Source organism: Bombina bombina, chromosome 4, assembly GCF_027579735.1.
Source record: "Bombina bombina isolate aBomBom1 chromosome 4, aBomBom1.pri, whole genome shotgun sequence".
NCBI lineage: Eukaryota > Metazoa > Chordata > Amphibia > Anura > Bombinatoridae > Bombina > Bombina bombina.
The window spans coordinates 260,627,705-260,651,083 of record NC_069502.1 but is presented as its reverse complement, the minus strand read 5'-3'; the positions used below and the strand labels follow the sequence as shown (position 1 = coordinate 260,651,083).

Genomic DNA, 23,379 nt, shown 5'->3' with positions numbered 1-23,379 from the left:
TCAAACTAAACAATGCTATGTCTTAAACTGACAAGCAGCCTTTTTATATTTTTTTTAACCTTCGCAAAGGGATTAAACACAAAGTTAAATTCAACAACAGAGCAGAAATGCACTACTGGGATATATGTGAACACATCTAGGCCTAGATTTAGAGTTCGGCGGTAAAAGGGCTGTTAACGCTCCGCGGGTTTTTTTCTGGCCGCACCATAAATTTAACTCTGGTATCGAGAGTTCAAACAAATGCTGCGTTAGGCTCCAAAAAAGGAGCGTAGAGCATTTTTACCGCAAATGCAACTCTCGATACCAGAGTTGCTTACGGACGCGGCCGGCATCAAAAACGTGCTCGTGCACGATTCTCCCATAGGAAACAATGGGGCTGTTTGAGCTGAAAAAAAACCTAACACCTGCAAAAAAGCAGCGTTCAGCTCCTAACGCAGCCCCATTGTTTCCTATGGGGAAACACCTCCTAAGTCTGCACCTAACACCCTAACATGTACCCCGAGTCTAAACACCCCTAACCTTACACTTATTAACCCCTAATCTGCCGCCCCCGCTATCGCTGACCCCTGCATTACACTTTTAACCCCTAATCTGCCGCTCCGTAAACCGCCGCCACCTACGTTATCCCTATGTACCCCTAATCTGCTGCCCTAACATCGCCGACCCCTATGTTATATTTATTAACCCCTAATCTGCCCCCCACAACGTCGCCGACACCTACCTACACTTATTAACCCCTAATCTGCCGAGCGGACCTGAGCGCTACTATAATAAAGTTATTAACCCCTAATCCGCCTCACTAACCCTATCATAAATAGTATTAACCCCTAATCTGCCCTCCCTAACATCGCCGACACCTACCTTCAATTATTAACCCCTAATCTGCCGACCGGAGCTCACCGCTATTCTAATAAATGTATTAACCCCTAAAGCTAAGTCTAACCCTAACACTAACACCCCCCTAAGTTAAATATAATTTTTATCTAACGAAATAAATTAACTCTTATTAAATAAATAATTCCTATTTAAAGCTAAATACTTACCTGTAAAATAAATCCTAATATAGCTACAATATAAATTATAATTATATTATACCTATTTTAGGATTAATATTTATTTTACAGGCAACTTTGTAATTATTTTAACCAGGTACAATAGCTATTAAATAGTTAAGAACTATTTAATAGTTACCTAGTTAAAATAATTACAAATTTACCTGTAAAATAAATCCTAACCTAAGATATAATTAAACCTAACACTACCCTATCAATAAAATAATTAAATAAACTACCTACAATTACCTACAATTAACCTAACACTACACTATCAATAAATTAATTAAACACAATTGCTACAAATAAATAACATTAAATAAACTATCTAAAGTACAAAAAATAAAAAAGAACTAAGTTACAGAAAATAATAAAATATTTACAAACATAAGAAAAATATTACAACAATTTTAAACTAATTACACCTACTCTAAGCCCCCTAATAAAATAACAAAGCCCCCCAAAATAAAAAATTCCCTACCCTATTCTAAAATACAAATATTACAAGCTCTTTTACCTTACCAGCCCTGAACAGGGCCCTTTGCGGGGCATGCCCCAAGAATTTCAGCTCTTTTGCCTGTAAAAAAAAACATACAATACCCCCCCCCCAACATTACAACCCACCACCCACATACCCCTAATCTAACCCAAACCCCCCTTAAATAAACCTAACACTACCCCCCTGATGATCTTCCTACCTTGTCTTCACCATGCCAGGTTCACCGATCCGTCCTGGCTCCAAGATCTTCATCCAACCCAAGCGGGGGCTAGACATCCACTGAAGAAGTCCAGAAGAGGGTCCAAAGTCTTCCTCCTATCCGGCAAGAAGAGGACATCCGGACCGGCAAACATCTTCTCCAAGCGGCATCTTCTATCTTCTTCCATCCGATGACGACCGGCTCCATCTTGAAGACCTCCAGCGCGGATCCATCCTCTTCTTCCGACGACTAGACGACGAATGACGGTTCCTTTAAGGGACGTCATCCAAGATGGCGTCCCTCGAATTCCGATTGGCTGATAGGATTCTATCAGCCAATCGGAATTAAGGTAGGAATTTTCTGATTGGCTGATGGAATCAGCCAATCAGAATATAGTTCAATCCGATTGGCTGATCCAATCAGCCAATCAGATTGAGCTCGCATTCTATTGGCTGTTCCGATCAGCCAATAGAATGCGAGCTCAATCTGATTGGCTGATTGGATCAGCCAATCGGATTGAACTATATTCTGATTGGCTGATTCCATCAGCCAATCAGAAAATTCCTACCTTAATTCCGATTGGCTGATAGAATCCTATCAGCCAATCGGAATTCGAGGGACGCCATCTTGGATGACGTCCCTTAAAGGAACCGTTATTCGTCGTCTAGTCGTCGGAAGAAGAGGATGGATCCGCGCTGGAGGTCTTCAAGATGGAGCCGGTCGTCATCGGATGGAAGAAGATAGAAGATGCCGCTTGGAGAAGATGTTTGCCGGTCCGGATGTCCTCTTCTTGCCGGATAGGAGGAAGACTTTGGACCCTCTTCTGGACTTCTTCAGTGGATGTCTAGCCCCCGCTTGGGTTGGATGAAGATCTTGGAGCCAGGACGGATCGGTGAACCTGGCATGGTGAAGACAAGGTAGGAAGATCATCAGGGGGGTAGTGTTAGGTTTATTTAAGGGGGGTTTGGGTTAGATTAGGGGTATGTGGGTGGTGGGTTGTAATGTTGGGGGGGGGGGTATTGTATGTTTTTTTTTACAGGCAAAAGAGCTGAAATTCTTGGGGCATGCCCCGCAAAGGGCCCTGTTCAGGGCTGGTAAGGTAAAAGAGCTTGTAATATTTGTATTTTAGAATAGGGTAGGGAATTTTTTATTTTGGGGGGCTTTGTTATTTTATTAGGGGGCTTAGAGTAGGTGTAATTAGTTTAAAATTGTTGTAATATTTTTCTTATGTTTGTAAATATTTTATTATTTTCTGTAACTTAGTTCTTTTTTATTTTTTGTACTTTAGATAGTTTATTTAATGTTATTTATTTGTAGCAATTGTGTTTAATTAATTTATTGATAGTGTAGTGTTAGGTTAATTGTAGGTAATTGTAGGTAGTTTATTTAATTATTTTATTGATAGGGTAGTGTTAGGTTTAATTATATCTTAGGTTAGGATTTATTTTACAGGTAAATTTGTAATTATTTTAACTAGGTAACTATTAAATAGTTCTTAACTATTTAATAGCTATTGTACCTGGTTAAAATAATTACAAAGTTGCCTGTAAAATAAATATTAATCCTAAAATAGGTATAATATAATTATAATTTATATTGTAGCTATATTAGGATTTATTTTACAGGTAAGTATTTAGCTTTAAATAGGAATTATTTATTTAATAAGAGTTAATTTATTTCGTTAGATAAAAATTATATTTAACTTAGGGGGGTGTTAGTGTTAGGGTTAGACTTAGCTTTAGGGGTTAATACATTTATTAGAATAGCGGTGAGCTCCGGTCGGCAGATTAGGGGTTAATAATTGAAGGTAGGTGTCGGCGATGTTAGGGAGGGCAGATTAGGGGTTAATACTATTTATGATAGGGTTAGTGAGGCGGATTAGGGGTTAATAACTTTATTATAGTAGCGCTCAGGTCCGCTCGGCAGATTAGGGGTTAATAAGTGTAGGTAGGTGTCGGCGACGTTGTGGGGGGCAGATTAGGGGTTAATAAATATAACATAGGGGTCGGCGATGTTAGGGGTAGCAGATTAGGGGTACATAGGGATAACGTAGGTGGCGGCGATTTGCGGTCGGAAGATTAGGGGTTAATTATTTTAAGTAGCTTGCGGCGACGTTGTGGGGGGCAAGTTAGGGGTTAATAGATATAATACAGGGGTCGGCGGTGTTAGGGGCAGCAGATTAGGGGTACATAAGTATAACGTAGGTGGCGGTCGGCAGATTAGGGGTTAAAAATTTTAATCGAGTGGCGGCGATGTGGGGGGACCTCGGTTTAGGGGTACATAGGTAGTTTATGGGTGTTAGTGTACTTTAGGGTACAGTAGTTAAGAGCTTTATAAACCGGCGTTAGCCAGAAAGCTCTTAACTACTGCTATTTTCAGGCGGCTGGAATCTTGTCGTTAGAGCTCTAACGCTCACTGCAGAAACGACTCTAAATACCAGCGTTAGAAAGATCCCATTGAAAAGATAGGCTACGCAAATGGCGTAGGGGGATCTGCGGTATGGAAAAGTCGCGGCTGAAAAGTGAGCGTTAGACCCTTTAATCACTGACTCCAAATACCAGCGGGCGCCCAAAACCAGCGTTAGGAGCCTCTAACGCTGGTTTTGACGGCTACCGCCGAACTCTAAATCTAGGCCCTAGTGAGTAAATGACAGAAGAGCATATGTGGTAGCCACCAATCACCAGCGAGCTCCCAGTAGTAAATTCCTGCTCCTGAGCCTACCTAAGTATGCTTTTCATCGAAAAATACCCAGAGAACTAAGTCTGACACAATAAATATCAAGGTTGTATGCTCAGTCACAGTTTTTAACTGTGAAACTTACACAAGTAATCATCAGAATGTTAATTTACAATTGAAATAAAGGCCCAGATTATGAGTTTTGCGTTAGAGGCTATGCAGTGCTAACAAACAGTTTTAACTCAACGCTCACTTACATGCAGTGCTGGTATTACGAGTTTTTACAAACCAGTCGTTAAAAGACAAGAAGTGAGTGTTGAGCAAAATTTTGCTCATTACCGTACTCCAATACCAGTGCTGCTTAAGTCAGCGGTGAGCTGGTGTAACGTGCTCGTGCACGATTTCCCCATAGGAATCAACAGGGAGAGCTGGCTGAAAAAAAGTCTAACACCTGCAAAAAAGCAGCGTAAATCTCAGTAACGCAGCCCCATTGATTCCTATGGGGAAATAAAATGAATGTCTACACCTAACACCCTAACATCAACCTGAGTCTAAACACCCCTAATCTTACATTTATTAACCCCTAATCTGTCTCCCCCGACATCGCCGACACCTAAATTATAATTATTAACCCCTAATCTGCCGCTCCGGACACTGCCGCCACCTACATTATACTTATGAACCCTCAATCTGCTGCCCCCAACATCGCCAAACCCTACATTATATTTATTAACCCCTACTCTGCCGCCCCCAATGTCGCCGCCACCTACCTACACTTATTAACCCCTAATCTGCCACCCCCAACGTCGCCGCCACTATAATAAACATATTAACCCCTAAACCGCCGCACTCTTGCCTTGCAAACATTAGTTAAATATTATTAACCGCTAATCTGCCGTCCCTAACATCGCTGCCACCTACCTACATTTATTAACCCCTAATCTGCCGCCCCCCAACTTCGCCGCCACTATATTAAAGTTATTAACCCCTAAACCTAAGTCTAACACTTAACCTAACACCCCTTAACTTAAATAGAATTTAAATAAATTGAAATAAATATTCCTATCATTAACTAAATTATTCTTATTTAAAACTAAATACTTACCTATAAAATAAACCCTAGGCTAGCTACAATATAACTAATAGTTACATTGTAGCTATTTTAGGATTTATTTTTATTTTACAGGCAAATTTGTATTTATTTTAACTAGGTAGAATAGTTATTAAATAGTTATTAACTATTTAATAACTACCTAGTTAAAATAAAGACAAATTTACCTGTAAAATAAAACCTAACCTAAGTTACACTAACACCTGACAGTACACTATAATTAAATAAATTACCTAAATTAAATACAATTGCCTAAATTAAATTAAATTATCTAAAGTACAAAAAAACAAAACACTAAATTACAGAAAATAAAAAACAAATTACAGAAATTTAAACTGATTACACCTAATCTAATAGCCCTATTAAAATACCCCCCCCAAAAAAAAAATTAAGAAAACCCTAGCCTAAACTAAAATACCAATAGCCCTTAAAAGGGCCTTTTGTGGGGCATTGCCCCAAAGTAATCAGCTCTTTTACCTGTAAAAGATCAGCCAATGGGATTGAGCTTGCATTATAAAAAATACAAACAACCCCCCCAACAGTAAAACCCACCACCCACACAACCAACTCCCCAAATAAAATACTAGCTAAAAAATCCTAAGCTCCCCATTGCCCTGAAAAGGGCATTTGGATGGGCATTGCCCTTAAAAGGGCAGTTAGCTCTTTTGCAAGCCCAAACCACTAATCTAACAAATAAACCCACCAAATACACCCTTAAAAAAACCTAACACTAACCCCTGAAGATCGACTTCCTGGGAGATGTCGTCATCCAAGCTGGGCGAAGTGGTTCTCCAGATGGGCAGAAGTCTTCATCCAGACGGCATCTTCTATCTTGATCCATCCGGCGAGGAGCAGCTCCATCTTCAAGACATCCAACGCGGAGCATCCTCTTATTCCGACGACTAAAACAGAATGAAGGTACCTTTAAGTGACTTCATCCAAGATGGCGTCCCTTAGATTCCAATTGGCTGATAGAATTCTATCAGCCAATCAAAATTAAGGTTGAAAAAATCCTATTGGCTGATATGTTTTTTTTTGTACTTTAGCTAATTTAATTTAATTTAGGTAATTGTATGTAATTTATTTAATTTTATTTAATTTAGTTAATTTATTTAATTATAGTGTAGTGTTAGGTGTAATTGTAACTTAGGTTAGGTTTTATTTTACAGGTACGTTTGTATTTATTTTAGCTAGGTAGTTATTAAATAGTTAATAACTATTTAGTAACTATTCTACCTAGTTAAAATAAATACAAACTTGCCTGTAAAATAAAAATAAATCCTAAGATAGCTACAATATAACTAATAGTTACATTGTAGCTATCTTAGGATTTATTTTACAGGTAAGTATTTAGTTTTAAATAGGAATAATTTAGTTAATGATAGGAATTTTTAGTTAGATTTCTTTTAATTATATTTAAGTTAGAAGGTGTTAGGGTTAGACTTAGATATAGGGGTTAATAACTTTAATATAGTGGCGGCGACGTTGGGGGCGGCAGATTAGGGTTAATAAATGTAGGTAGGTGGCGGCGAAGTTAGGGAAGGTAGATTATGGGTTAATAATATTTAACTAGTGTTTGCGAGGCGGGAGTGCGGCGGTTTAGGGGTTAATATATTTATTTAGTGGCAGCGATGTCCGGTGCGGCAGATTAGGGGTTAAAAATTTTCTTTTAGTGTTTGCGATGTGGGAGGGCCTCGGTTTAGGGGTTAATAGGTAGTTTATGGGTGTTAGTGTACTTTTTAGCACTTTAGTTAAGAGTTTTATGCTACGGCGTTGTAGTGTAAAACTCTTAACTACTGACTTTAAAATGTGGTACCAGTCTTGACAGGGGAGGGTCTACCGCTCACTTTGTGGCAGACTCGTAATACCGGCGCTATGCAAGTCCCATTGAAAAAAGAGGATAAGCAATTTACGTAAGTGGATTTGCGGTATTTCCAAGTCTGGCCAAAAAAGTGAGCGGTACACCTGTACCTGCAAGACTCGTAATACCAGCGGGCGTTAAAAAGCAGCGTTACCCGGTCCTAACGCTGCTTTTTAACGCCTAACGCAAAACTCGTAATCTAGCCGAAAGTGTTTTAAAAAAAACTTTAAAAATGTATCTTTTTAATTCCACACACCACTAGGGATGGGCAAATTTTAACACATTCAACATACAACATTCTAACATTTATTTAATGTAAAAGCATAGAAATACTATCTTTAAATTTAATATTTGATTCAAAATTTTCTTATTTGAATATTGCATAATTCAAACCAAATTATGCAATATTCGAATTAGAAAAAAAATGGAATCAATATATTTTTAAAAAGTATTGTAATGCTCTCTTTAAATGTAATATTTTAATTATGCAATATTCGAAATAAAATACATTAAAATCAATATATTTGTATCTTTTTTTTTTTTTAATGTTGCTCACTGCACCACTGAAGTTCTCTCTCCCTTATCCCTATGTATTTGTGCTGTATCTTTCTGTATATTGTTTGCTCTGTTATTATTTCACACCTACCCCCTACCCAGCTAACCAGCCCGCCCACCTTCTTGCTGTATTTAATGGTGCTCGCTGCACCAGTGAAGTAAGTTCTCTCTCCCTTAGCCCTATGTATTTGTTCTGTATCTTTCTGTATTTTGTTTGCTCTGTTATTATTTCACACCTACCCCCTACCCAGCTAACTAGCCCGCCCACCTTCCTGCTGTATTTAATGGTGCTCACTGCGCGACCATGCAGCGGACGCGTCAAAGGCAAGCCTGCCAGCGCACATCCACGCCCCGACCGCACCCAATGCCATGAACCTTGGCTCCAGAAACTGCCGCCACTACGACGCCAGCAGCCTCCCGGCGCTCAACACCGGTAGATTGTACGCCTGCCACCACGCATCCCCGACCAACACCTTCAGACCTTTCACCTGCTACAACTGCTCCTTCCCCTCCCTCCGGACCACAACCCAACCAACTAATCCACCCATAAACAGCCGCAATTACCTCAACTGCATCCTCCTCAACACCCGCTCCATCCACAAGCACACCTTCGAAATCTGGAACCTGCTAGACTCCACCTCCCCTGACGTCGCCTTCCCCACCGAGACCTGGCTAAACCCTGCATCAGCGCCAGGCATCACCACTGCAATACCTGACGGCTACAAGATCTGCCACAAAGACCACAGCAACTGACCTTTAGGAGACATCACCATCATCCACACACCATCCAAGTCAAAACCAGCTCCGATGACCAATCACCAGGCCTAGAACACCAGATCCAGGTCAACCCTAAAACCACCCTCCCCGGCACCCTCAGCTACAGACCTCCCAGACCTGGTCCCGCCTTCTGCGACTCCATCACCGACCACATCGCACCCCATGCCCTCACCCCAACGGACTACATTCTCATCGGTGACCTCAACTTCCATCTTGACAAACCCAACAATCACAACACCTCCCATCAACAAGAGAATCACCTTCAAGCTCCTTACCCACGCGTTCAAGGCCCTACACATCGGACCCGAATACATCAACCACCGCGTAAATTTCTACAACCCGCCAGACAACTCCAATCAGCCGATCAAGCACACACAGTCATCCCCCGCATCAGCAAATCCACAGCGGGCGGAAGATCCTTCTCCCACATGGCAGCAAAGACAAGGAACACCCTCCCGCTGCACCTCAGACAATCCACCTCCCTTAAAAAAGTTCAGAAAGGACCTCAAAACCTGGCTCTTCGACTGCGCGCCCATCCCCTCCCCCCTTCTCCTATCCTCTTTCCCTTAGCGCCTTGAAACCCTCACGGGTAATTAGTTTGCGCTCTATAAGTAACCAATAGATAGATATTATGTATCAATTTAGTGAATTCCCTACCATGAACTATTAAACTTCTGTCCACAGGACTATTCGTTCTACCAAACAAACTTTACTTTCACCACATTCACCCGCCTCTACACACCACAAATTACTCTTACTAGTAAAGTCATTATCTGCATTGAATCAGTTAGCCACCTTGTTATATTTCTATTTTATTTGTGTATATTTTGTATTCATGTAGGTCTGTGGATACCATTTTGAGGCACTTCCCCCGCTTCTTATAGTTTTTGTGGGTATTTACCCAAAACAAACATATGAAAAACAGATGTTCTTGTTATATATACAGTACACACATCATTTGGCTTAGCAACTATGCACTAGATTTTTCTTTGCATAAATGTATTGTAGATGATCCATTTATATAGCCCATCTGGGGGTGTTTTGTAAAAATTTATAAGTTTTGCTTAATTTTAAATAACATTCGGCTAGATTACGAGTTTTGCGGTATGAGTGAAAAAGCAGCGTTAAGGCTCTTTTTCACTACAGCTGGTATTATGAGTCTTGCAGATTTAGCTGCACTGCACACTTTTTTGGCCAGAATGCACCGTGACTACCGCAGCTTTCCAAAAGACCTTTTTCAATGGGACTTCCTTTGCGCCGGTATTATGAGTTTGCCTGGGAGGCCAAAAAGTGAGCAGTACACCCTAAAACTACAAGATCCATAACATAAATTGAAAGTCAGTAGTTATGGGTTTTATGCTACAACGCCGTAACATAAAACCGCATATAAAAGTCAGTAGTTAAGAGTTTTATGGGCTAACGCCGTAACATAAAGCTCTTAACTAAAGTGCTAAAAAGTACACTAACACCCATAAACTACCTATTAACCCCTAAATCGAGGCTCTCCCGCATCGCAAATAATAAAATAAAATAATTAACCCTAATCTGCCACTCCCGACATCGCCGCCACTATCATAAACATATTTACCCCTAAACTGCCGTACTCCTGCATCGCAAACACTAGTTAAATATTATTAACCCCTAATCTGCTGTCCCTAACATCGCAGCAACCTACATTACTGTTATTAACCCCTAATCTGCCGCACCCAAAATCGCCGCCACTATACTAAAGTTATTAACCCCTAAACCTAACCCTAAGTGTAACCCTAACTTTAACACCCACTAACTTTAATATAATTAAAATAAATCTAAATAAAAATGACTATCATTAACTAAATAATTCCTATTTAAAACTAAATACTTACCTGTAAAATAAACCCTAAGCTAGCTACAATATAACTAATAGTTACATTGTAGCTAGCTTAGGTTTTATTTTTATTTCACAGGCAAGTTTGTATTTATTTTAACTAGGTAGAATAGTTAGTAAATAGTTTTTAACTAAAATACAAACACCCCCCCAACACAACCAAATCCTCCAAATAAAAACCTATCTAAAAAAACCTAAGCCCCTATGCTAAAAATAAAACCCTCCCAATAAACCCTTAAAAAAAATTAACACTAACCCCCAAAGATCCACTTACAGTTTTTGAAGACCCGACATCCATCCTCATCGAAGCGGCAGAAGTCCTCATCGAAGCCAGCAGAAGTCTTCATCCAGACGGCATCTTCTATCTTCATCCATCCGGCGCGGAGCGGCTCCATCTTCAAGACATCCGGCGTGGAGCATCCTCTTCTGACGTCGGATCTTCTCAAATGAAGGTTCCTTTAAGTGACGTCATCCAAGATGGCGTCTCTTGAATTCTGATTGGCTGATAGAATTCTATCAGCCAATCGGAATTAAAAGTGAAAAAATCCTATTGGCTGATGCAATCAGACAATAGGATTCAGCTCGCATTCTATTGGCTGTTCCAATCATTGGAACAGCCAATAGAATGTGAGCTTAATCCTATTGGCTGATTACATCAGCCAATAGGATTTTTTCACCTTTAATTCTGATTGGCTGATAGCATTCTATCAGCCAATCGGAATTCAAGGGACGCCATCTTGGATGATGTCACTTAAAGGAACCTTCATTCAAGAAGAGCCGTCATCATAAGAGAATACTCCGCGCCGGATGTCTTGAAGATGGTGCCGCTCCGCGCTGGATGGATAAAGATAGAATATGCTGTCTGGATGAAGACTTCAGCCCGCTTGGATGAAGACTTCTGCTGCTTCGTTGAGGATGGATGTCGGGTCTTCAAAAACTGTAAGTGGATCTTTGGGGGTTAGTGTTAGGTTTTTGTAAGGGTTTATTGGGTGGGTTTTATTTTTAGCTTAGGGACTTTGGGTGGAAAAAGAGCTAAATGCCCTTTTAAGGGCAATGCCCATACAAATGCCCTTTTCAGGGCAATGGGGAGCTTAGGTTTCTTAGATAGGTTTTTATTTGGGGGGTTTTAAGGGCTATTGGTAGTTTATTGTAGGCTAGTTTTTTTATTTTGGGGGGCTTTTTTATTTTGATAGGGCAATTAGATTAGGTGTAATTAGTTTAAATATTTGATAATTTCTTTTTTATTTTGTTTAATTTAGTGTTTTGTTTTTTGTAATTTATGTAATTGTATTTAATTAATGTAATTTATTTAATTGTCGTGTAAGGTTAGGTGTTAGTGTAACTCAGGTTAGGTTTTATTTTGCAGGTAAATTTGCATTTATTTTAGCTAGGTAGTTAGTATATTATTATTATATATTAGTATAGTATTTAGTAACTATTATACCTAGTTAAAATAAATACAAACTTTCGGTAGTTTAGTTATTACTGTTATTTGGTTTGTATTTGTTCTTATGTACACTCAATAGTCTTATTGGTTATTATTATTTTTCGGAACTACATTTATTGCACTAATTTATGGTTGTCAATTGTAGTGTGGAGATTAATTTACAATCCAGATGGATGTTATACAATGTATAAGAATTCTATGTACTGTTCACTGCTTTCCTTATGCTATATCAAAAACCAAATAAAGACGAATAAATATAAAAAAAAAAAATACAAACTTTCCTGTGAAATAAAAATAAAACCTAAGCTAGCTACAATGTAACTATTAATTATATTGTAGCTAGCTTAGGGTTTATTTTATAGGTAAGTATTTAGTTTAAATAGGAATTATTTAGTTAATTATAGTAATTTTTATTTAGATTTATTTTAATTATATTTAAGTTAGGGGTGTTAGGGTTAGACTTAGGGTTAGGGGTTAATAACTTTAGTATAGTGGTCCGACGTTGGGGGCGGCAGATTAGGGGTTAATAAGTGTAGGTAGGTGGCAGCAACATTGGGGACAGCAGGTTAGGGGTTAATAAGTGTAGGTAGCGGCGACATTGGGGGTGGTAGGTTAGGGGTTAATAAATATAATATATGTGTCGGCGTTGTCGGGCGGCAGATTAGGGGTTAATAAGTATAATATAGGTGGTGGTGGTGTCGGGGGCAGCAGATTAGGGGTTAATAAGTATAATGTAGGTGTCCGCAATGTCGGGGGGCGGCAGATTAGGGGTGTTTAGATTCGGGGTTTATGTTAGGGTGTTAGATGTAAACATAAATGTTGTTTCCCCATAAGAATCAATGTGGCAGCGTTACGGAGCTTTACGCTCCTTTATTGCAGGTGTTAGGCTTTTTTTCAGCCGGCTCTCCCCATTGATGTCTATGGGGAAATCGTGCACGAGCACGTAAAACCAGCTCAAAGCAGCGCTGGTATTGGAGTGCGGTATGGAGCTCAATTTTGCTCAACGCTGTAATATTGCCTGCTAATACCGGGTTTTTGCAAACCTGTAATATCAGCTCTATAGGGAGGTGAGCGGTGACAATAACTTGCAAGTTAGCACCGAGCAGCTCTTACCGCAAAACTCGTAATCTAGCCGATTGTTCTGATTTTCCGATTCATAACCAAGCCCCAAGGTATCAGATGTAGACTGATGTCTACAGACTTCTGCTTGCTCCTGTTTGTGTAATAGGTCTTTTCATATAGGAGGGTCTGCCCTTCGTGCTTTCTCAGCCCCTTTCGGTGGGTGTTCCAGCTAACTTCATCTACAGTGCTAAATTAGTGCTAAATTAGGAGCATCTAAGTTTGTTTTTAAAAGGTTTATACTGGATTTTTATATCAGGATCTGTGCATATTCTTTTTTATAGTAGTGTCTATTACATTCAGTTATAGGAACAATTGTGTATACTGTCCCTTTAAGCTGTATTTTTTTTTCATTTAATTTTATTAAACAATATAACAAGCAAATACTTGCACATAGTGACTACCAATTGCAGTACCATCTTGTGTCCTTACATTACAGTTTACATTACAATAACATATTTTATCATTGTATCATTACATTATAAAAAATGACAGGGTTTACATACAGAAGTCCAAGAGAATCTCCTTCCTCTATCAGGGGAATACTTATTTTAAGTATACGTACAATGCTGATTTTTTTATTCTTTAGGGAAAGAAAATCTTCACAGAAAAACAAGACAACACAACTTAACAACAACAACAAAGAGACAAAAACAAAAAAATGTCTCACTCCTCTTTACTCCATCTCCCCACTGCCAGAGCTTCATAAAGAGAACTTTGCCTTTAGATCTGCACGATAATGTGAGATATCCGATTTTTCAACTCTTTCTTTACTCATGTACAAAATTAATTTGCCCCAAATTTTAATAAACACATTAACCTCTCTTTTTCTATTTATTTTAAGGTCAAAAGCATCTATTATCAGTTGAGTAACTAAAATATTTTTAATTTGCCTAATAGAAGGAATTTTGTGATTAATCCAATTTCTTAGTATTGTTGTTAATATAAACTCTTACTCATTTTTCCATGATTTATCAGTGACCAAAAGAAAAATTGTTTCCTTAGTCAGCTCAATTTTTTATTTAGTTACCTTAGATAAGAGATATGCAGTTTTACGCCAAAGTTGTTCTAGTCTAGCGCAGTCAGTAACCAAATGTCCCAGATCTGGATTACTAAATGAGCATTTTACACAAGTATTTTGGATCTCTTTCCTCCATTTAGCTCCTTTTTTGGAATTAAATAATCCTGATGGATTAATCTAAACTGAGATTCCCTCATATAAGAGGAAACAGACATATAGTGCACCGAAGTTAGGCTCTTAAAAAATTTAAAGGATAAGTCAGGAACTTCTAACAACTTTCCCCATTTGTTACATCAATGGATATTTAGTTTATCTGCCTCTTCTGCCTGAATTATTTTATATATTGACGCCCCTCGTCTCCTTTATTGTTTGATTTAATTTTAGAAACCCCTGGCAATGAGATTAAGAGAATTACTCCCAGGTATAAATATGGAACAATCCTCAAATAAAATTCTTTTGTTCGCAGACGATTTATTATTTTTTGTTTCAGACCCGACACTTTACATATCTCAAATTATAAATCTTTTGGAAGAGTATAGTGAGATCTCCAGCTATAAGACAAATCTTTCAGAATCTAAAGTCTTGTGGCTCAAGAAGACAGAGGACCAATTAATTCTTCCCTTTACTGAAACTAGATCATTTTCATAATTAGGATTATCTATAACTACAGACCCTGTGAGCTGATATGGTGAGAACATCTTGCCGATTTTAAATGAAAGCAGAAATAGCTTAAGATGTTGGGCGGGACTTCCTGTTTCTTTGTCAGGTAAACTTAGTTTATTTAAAATGTTCATACTTCCTAAGATTCTATACGTTTTGACAATCTCTCCTTTGTTAATAAGAAATCAAGACCTTCAAATGTTTCTTCGAGATTTAAGATACTTCTTATGGTCTGGGAAAAAACCTAGGATCAAACTTTTTAACTTGTATCTTCCATATTTTAAAGACGGGTTGGCATTACCAAACTTGAAAAATTACAACTATGCTGCAATTTGAGGTTTCCTTTTGACTGGTTACATCAAACAAACAGGTACTCACATAGACCTTTGGAAGAATTTTTCTGCTTTCCACATTAACTGAATTTCCTGATACATGCTTTAGATAAGGATCTGGGAAAAAAATATATATGCTCTTCCTCTATATAAGGATATCCTTAGGGTCTGAAGAACGGTTATGAGAAGACTCAATACTAATGTAAATATTTCAAAGTGGCATTCGTATTAGGGCAATTTAGGTTTCCCACTGGGTTCTTCTACAAAAAAATTTCACTATGGACCATCAACCAAACATTACTGATAAAAGATTTATTTGACCCATCAACTAAAACAACTATTCACATTTAAGAATTTTCAAATAAAATTCCCCTTAGTCCAAAATAAATATAAATTTTATTATCTTCAATTGAAAGACTATGTTCTCCACTTAGGTAGGAGATGTCCCTCGTTATGGCAAAACCACCCTTTATTAGATACTCTATTCTAGGAAATGGTCAATCTCATCAATATTTAAGCTGCATTTCTAATGGATTGAATGTGATACGAAAAAAATCTCACTGTTGCTTTAAATAGCTTGGAAATGGGGGTCCATGATTGGTATACAGCTATCTGTTGCATTGTTGGTAATATACTGGCTCAGCATCTTTCTACAGAAATTTTGAGAATAGACAAATGAAGGACATGACCCGTTTAAATGAAATCAAAAGTACTAGTCTGTTTCAGTTACTAAACATATCTAATCATGCAAATTTGCTCTTGATTGGATCACTAAGATAGATTTTGCTGCCTCTTTTGAGTTAAAATCTAAATTAGTAGCCCCATTTGCATTAAAAGCAATTCTACACTGTCCCCTAAGTAATCTCCCTAGTACTATAGCACAATCCTTTATGTTTAAATTTATTATATGTGCATGGCAAAAGATGTGCTCAGAAATTAAGATAAGCTTCAGCAAATCAGAGTTCCTTCCTTTATTAGTAGGGTGACCATATTGCGCTTTAAAAAGGGACACATATGAAAAATACATATGTCAGGGCTGTTTAAAGAAATCTTTTGTATAATGTTCCATTATAAGAACCCTGTCATTTATATTTTTTATATGTAACATAGTAACATAGTAACATAGTAGATGAGGTTGAAAAAAGGCCGAAGTCCATCGAGTTCAACCTATACAAATCTAAAATATATACAAAAAGCTCCAGTTAAACTTAAATAATCCCACTAAAAGGTGACCCATTTAATGCTAGCAATCATATCCATGAATTTTGTTTATAGACAGAAATGTATCCAAATAATTTTTAAATGTATCTAGGGTATTGGCATTCACTACCTCCTTTGGTAATGAGTTCCACACTTTTATTGCTCTTACAGTGAAAACACGTTTCCGTTGCAGGAGATTAAATCTCCTTTCCTCCAACCTTAAATTGTGACCTCTGGTCACAAACAATTTTCTTGGAATAAACAGAGCTTCTGCCATCTCTGTATATGGGCCTTGAATATATTTATATAAAGTAAATATGTCACCTCTTAAGCGCCTTTTTTCTAAAGAAAACAGACCCAGTTTGGCTAGCCTCTCCTCATAGCTTAAATTCTCCAATCCCCTTATTAGCTTTGTGGCCCTTCTCTGAACTTTTTCTAGTTCTGCAATATCCTTTTTGTGATTGGTCCCACGAACTGCACTCCATACTCAAGTTGAGGTCTTACCAGGGCTTTATATAGTGACAGAATTATGCTTTCCTCCCTTGAGTCAATGCCTCTTTTAATACATGCTAGTATCTTATTAGCCTTTGACGCTGCTGCCCTGCATAGTGCACCCATCTTTAGCTTGTTATCTATTACTACCCCCAAATCCCTTTCCTCCTGTGTTTGGCTAAATCTTGTCCCACTTAAATAATACGTTGCCTGCTTATTTTTACTTCCAAAATGTAGAACCTTGCATTTTCCCGTATTAAATCTCATTTTCCATTTACTTGCCCATACTTCTAAGTTTTGCAGGTCCCTTTGTATCGAAAGTTCATCCTGCTCTGACCTAATGACCTTACTTAACTTAGTATCATCTGCAAAAATAGAGATGCCGCTATTTAATCCTAGCTCCAAGTCATTTACAGGGAGTGCAGAATTATTAGGCAAGTTGTATTTTTGAGGATTAATTTTATTATTGAACAACAACCATGTTCTCAATGAACCCAAAAAACTCATTAATATCAAAGCTGAATAGTTTTGGAAGTAGTTTTTAGTTTGTTTTTAGTTATAGCTATTTTAGGGGGATATCTGTGTGCGCAGGTGACTATTACTGTGCATAATTATTAGGCAACTTAACAAAAAACAAATATATACCCATTTCAATTATTTATTTTTACCAGTGAAACCAATATAACATCTCAACATTCACAAATATACATTTCTGACATTCAAAAACAAAACAAAAACAAATCAGTGACAATATAGCCACCTTTCTTTGCAAGGACACTCAAAAGCCTGCCATCCATGGATTCTGTCAGTGTTTTGATCTGTTCACCATCAACATTGCGTGCAGCAGCAACCACAGCCTCCCAGACACTGTTCAGAGAGGTGTACTGTTTTCCCTCCTTGTAAATCTCACATTTGATGATGGACCACAGGTTCTCAATGGGGTTCAGATCAGGTGAACAAGGAGGCCATGACATTAGATTTTCTTCTTTTATACCCTTTCTTGCCAGCCACGCTGTGGAGTACTTGGACGCGTGTGATGGAGCATTGTCCTGCATGAAAATCATGTTTTTCTTGAAGGATGCAGACTTCTTCCTGTACCACTGCTTGAAGAAGGTGTCTTCCAGAAACTGGCAGTAGGACTGGGAGTTGAGCTTGACTCCATCCTCAACCTGAAAAGGCCCCACAAGCTCATCTTTGATGATACCAGCCCAAACCAGTACTCCACCTCCACCTTGCTGGCGTCTGAGTCGGACTGGAGCTCTCTGCCCTTTACCAATCCAGCCACGGGCCCATCCATCTGGCCCATCAAGACTCACTCTCATTTCATCAGTCCATAAAACCTTAGAAAAATCAGTCTTGAGATATTTCTTGGCCCAGTCTTGACGTTTCAGCTTGTGTGTCTTGTTCAGTGGTGGTCGTCTTTCAGCCTTTCTTACCTTGGCCATGTCTCTGAGTATTGCACACCTTGTACTTTTGGGCACTCCAGTGATGTTGCAGCTCTGAAATATGGCCAAACTGGTGGCAAGTGGCATCTTGGCAGCTGCACGCTTGACTTTTCTCAGTTCATGGGCAGTTATTTTGCGCCTTGGTTTTTCCACACGCTTCTTGCAACCCTGTTGACTATTTTGAATGAAACGCTTGATTGTTCGATGATCAAGCTTCAGAAGCTTTGCAATTTTAAGAGTGCTGCATCCCTCTGCAAGATATCTCACTATTTTTGACTTTTTTGAGCCTGTCAAGTCCTTCTTTTGACCCATTTTGCCAAAGGAAAGGAAGTTGCCTAATAATTATGCACACCTGATATAGGGTGTTGATGTCATTAGACCACACCCCTTCTCATTACAGAGATGCACATCACCTAATATGCTAAATTGGTAGCAGGCTTTCGAGCCTATACAGCTTGGAGTAAGACAACATGCATAAAGAGGATGATGTGGTCAAAATACTAATTTGCCTAATAATTCTGCACACAGTGTATAAAAATATTAAAAAGAATAGGACCCAGCACTGATCCCTGGGGTACTACACTGATTACCTTTGTCCAATCTGAGTATGATCCATTTACTACTACTCGTTGCTCCATATCTTTTATCTAGTTATTTATCCACAAACTAACATTTTCAGCTATTCCCAGTCCCTTAATTTTGTGCATTAATCTCTCATGTGGCACTGTATCAAACGCCTTTGCAAAATCTAAGTATATCACATCAACTGATTCCCCTTTATCTATATTTTTACTTACTTCCTCATAGAATCTAATTAGATTAGTTTGACATGATCTATTTCTCATAAAACCATGCTGATTAGAACTCATAATCTTGTTTACACGAATATGCTCATCAATATAATCCCTTATAATCCCTTCAAATATCTTCCCCACTATTGATGTCAGACTAACTGGTCTATAGCTTCCTGGATCATCCCTACTTCCCTTTTTGAAAAGTGGCACCACATCAGCTTTACGCCAATCCTTGGGTACCATGCCTGAGGATAATGAGTCTTGAAAAATTAAGAGTAGAGGTTTGTCTATAACAGTGCTAAATTCCCTTAACACCCTTGGGTGTATTCCATCTGGACCTGGAGTTTTATTTACCTTAATATTATCCAATTTGTTCCTGATATCATCTATGCATAACCCAATTAATGGTATGGCTGGCATGTTCTATTTTGTTCCTAAGTATCATCCAACGGTTCCTCTCTTGTGTATACTGAAGAAAAAAACTGGTTTAGTATCTCAGCCTTCTCCCTGTCACTGTTAATCATGCTACCCTCCCCGCATTTTAATGTACCTATATTGTCTTTCTTAGATTTTTTGCTATTTATGTACTTAAAGAATTAATTTTTCATTTTCAATTTTGGCTAATTTGATTGCATTTTTGCATGCTTTGTTACATTCCTTATAAATATGGCATTTTGAGTCTGTACTATTTTCTTTGAATAATTTAAATGCCCTACGTTTTTTCCTAATTTCTCTTAACACATTTATATTCAGCCACATTGGCTTGGATTTTTTATTTTTATTTTTATAACCATATGGTATTTGTTGATATATATATATTTATTTATCAAAGTTTTAAATGTTATCCATTTATCCTCTGTATTTTTATTAGAAAATACTTTGTCCCAATTTATGTTATTTAATGATTTCCTTAAATCATTGAATTTTGCTTTCTTAAAATTAAAAGTCTTGGTTAAACCTTTAAGACACTGCTTATGAAAAGAAATTTCAAATGTGACCATGTTATGATCACTGTTACCCAAATGATCTTTGACTTCTATGTTTGATATTATATCTGTATTATTTGATAGCACTAAATCCAATATAGCGTTACTCCTAGTTGGCTCCTCTATTAATTGTGACAAGAAGTTATCCCTGAGAACATTTATAAATCTATCCCCTTAGCTGAATTACTAGTTTCATTGGCCCAGTTTATATCAGGGTAGTTAAAATCTCCCATAATTACAGCACTGTTATTAGCAGCCTTATCTATTTGTATTAGTAGTTGAGTTTCATCCAGGTCACTAATGTTGAGGGGCTTGTAGCATGTTCCTAGTAATATTTTTTTAGGATCTCCCCCCACTCTTTATATCCACCCACAGGGTCTCTACATTGTCGCCTGTATCAGAAATATCTTCCCTTATTGTAGGTTTAAGGTTAGGTTTAATATACATGCAGATTCCTCCACCCCTTTTATTATTTCTGTCCCTCCTAAATAAAGTATACCCCTCTAAGTTAACTGCCCAGTCATGTGAATCATCCCACCAAGTTTCAGTTATACTGATAACATCATAGTCCTCTTCTACAACTAAGAGTGTCAGCTCCCCCATTTTACCTGTCATGCTTCTTGCATTTGTTGTCATACATTTAATTTTCATGTGGTTTCTGATGATACTTGGTGTGCTTTCCTCCATACTTTCTAATGTGACATTTCTTAAGTCATCTCTTCCTTGAGATATCAAAGGACTGACAGATTCACAGACTGATCTCTCTATTCTATTGTGTTCTATCTGACCTTTCCCCCCTTTGCCTAGTTTAAAAAGATTCTCTAAACTTGCTACGATCCTTTCCCCCAACACACCTGCACCCATGTCATTCAGATACAATCCATCCTTACTGTACAAATTGTACCCAAGTGAAAAGTCAGCCCAGTGCTCTAAGAAGTCAAACCCCTCATTTTTACACCATGTTTTTAACCATGAATTAACAGACATTAGCTCCTTCTGCCTTACTGAATTAGCACATTGCACTGGTAATATCTCAGAAAATATTACTTTGGAGGTCCTTGCTTTAAGCTTGCTACCTAACTCCCTGAAGTCATTTTTAGGACTCTCCATCTCCCGCTGATTGGTTCATTAGTACCAATATGTACCATGACTGCAGGATCAGACCCACATCCCTCTAATAATCTATCAATACGCTCCACAATATGCCTAACACGAGCCCCTGGAAGACAGCAAACTGTTCTATTTAAAGGGTCTGGATAACAAATTACCCTACCAACCTTCCTAATAATAGAGTCTCCTACCACCAACATCTTTCTCAGGCCCTGACTTGTATGCCCCTTTACCATGTCTGAAGGACTGCCCACCATAGTATGCTGCTCTTCAACAACTAAAGGACTGTTCACTATACTAGGCAACACAGCCCCCTCTGACACTGTCACCCCTGAACTGATATACCCAACATCTTCACTTAATCTGGCAAATCTGTTGGGGTGTACCAGCTCAGAACTGGCCTGTCCATTTTTAAAGCGGTAATATGGTCACCCTATTTATTAGGCAACCCAGAATTTTCCCCTGGGTTAGATATAAGCGTGTTATTGGTCTGGGCACGTAAAGGGCTTCAATTTATAGGCCAGGCCTGTAAAGAAGGAATCCTAGAGATGAGAACTTTTGAAGAGTTAAGATTGGCATATAATCTGCCAAGAAGTAACTTTAATGCATATCTACAAACAAGACATTGGGTAGTAAAAACCGGCGAAGAACTAGATATGGGAAAACTGAAACAGGTGATCAAGCTTTACTATAATGGGGCAAACACTATCTCCTGATATATAAATTGTTGCTTAAAGGGACAGCCAACACCAGAATTTTTGTTGTTTAAAAAGAAAGATAAGCCCTTTATTACCAATTCCCCAGTTTAGCATAACCAACACAGTTATAATAATACATGTTTTACCTCTGTAATTATCTTGTATCTAAGCTTCTGCTGACTGCCCCCTTATTTCAGTTCATTTGACGGACTTGCATTTTAGCCAATCAGTGCTCACTCCTAGGTCACTTCACAAGCATGAGCTCAATGTTATCTATATGAAACACATGAACTAATGCCCTCTAAAGGTCAAAATGCATTCAGATTAGAGGCAGTCTTCAAGGTCTAAGAAATTAGCATATGAACCTTCTAGGTTTAGCTTTCAACTAAAAATACCAAGAGAACAAAGCAAAATTGGTGATAAAAGTAAATTGGGAAGCTATTTAAAATTACATGCCCTATTTAAATCATAAAAGTTTTTTTTGGACTTGACTGTCCCTTTAATTTTCACATGGAATCACATGTCAACACTTGACTTGGGCTAAGGTTCAGATTGATATGGATTTAATTACACATAGTTTTGGATTGGTAGATCTGTTACTATTAGTTGAAGAGAATCTCATGTCAGTCTAATAAATATGGCTTATTTTACGCCCTCGAGAATAGCGAAATGGGCGAAGCTCAAGGGAATTGTTATAAGTGTAGCCTAACTAAAGCAGATCTAGTCCACTGTTTTTGGCTGTCCTAAAATCTTTTCAATTTTGGCAAAAAGTTAACTTTTGGTGTAATAAGACATTGGGCACCCACTTCAAACTGACGTTGATACAGATTCTCTTTCTCACTAGATATACTGTTACCAGCCATAATTATAGATCCATTAATTCAGTGATACTGATAGGAAGGAACCTGATCCTTAAAAATTGGAAGGGCAGCTCTGGGCCCAAATTTTTAGAATTTCTAAAAAGTATTCAACACCAGATGATAATAATTTATATATATATATTTGTATAATTTAAAGATTTTTAATGATAAGCAAATTTGACGTTTTTTTGCCATTCAAGGCACAACTACAGGCTATCTCCTATTTTTAGACATCCAAATGGTTTATTTAACAATTGGAAAAGGGACTATTACCAGTGTCTTGGTTATCCAGAGACCCAAGAGAGTGTGGAAATAGAATATAAGAGATTCCCTCCTCTTTCCTCCCTTGGGGGTTCTCCCCCTTTCTCCCCCTTTTTTTTCCTCTTTCCCCACTCCCTCTTCCCACTCCTCCCATGTAAGTTCAATGCTGTCATTAGGGATACAAATATGTGTACTTATAGCCTGTTAGACTAGGATATGTCGACTGTTATAATTTGTATTTCCAATATTGTATTTCCTTTTAAGGACTGCAGCTTTTAAAGTCCAAACGTTGACCGACTTATGTTTTGTTTTTTCTTTATATGTTTGAGGAATTCATGTATTTATGTACAAATGTAA

The 23,379-nt window shown here is 38.0% G+C and overlaps 1 protein-coding gene across 1 annotated transcript in view; it reads right to left on the bottom strand.

Moving 5' to 3' along the window:
• Nucleotides 1-23,379, bottom strand: part of INPP5D (inositol polyphosphate-5-phosphatase D) — a 329,719-nt gene that overhangs the window by 44,809 nt on the left and 261,531 nt on the right. The window lies entirely within an intron of this gene.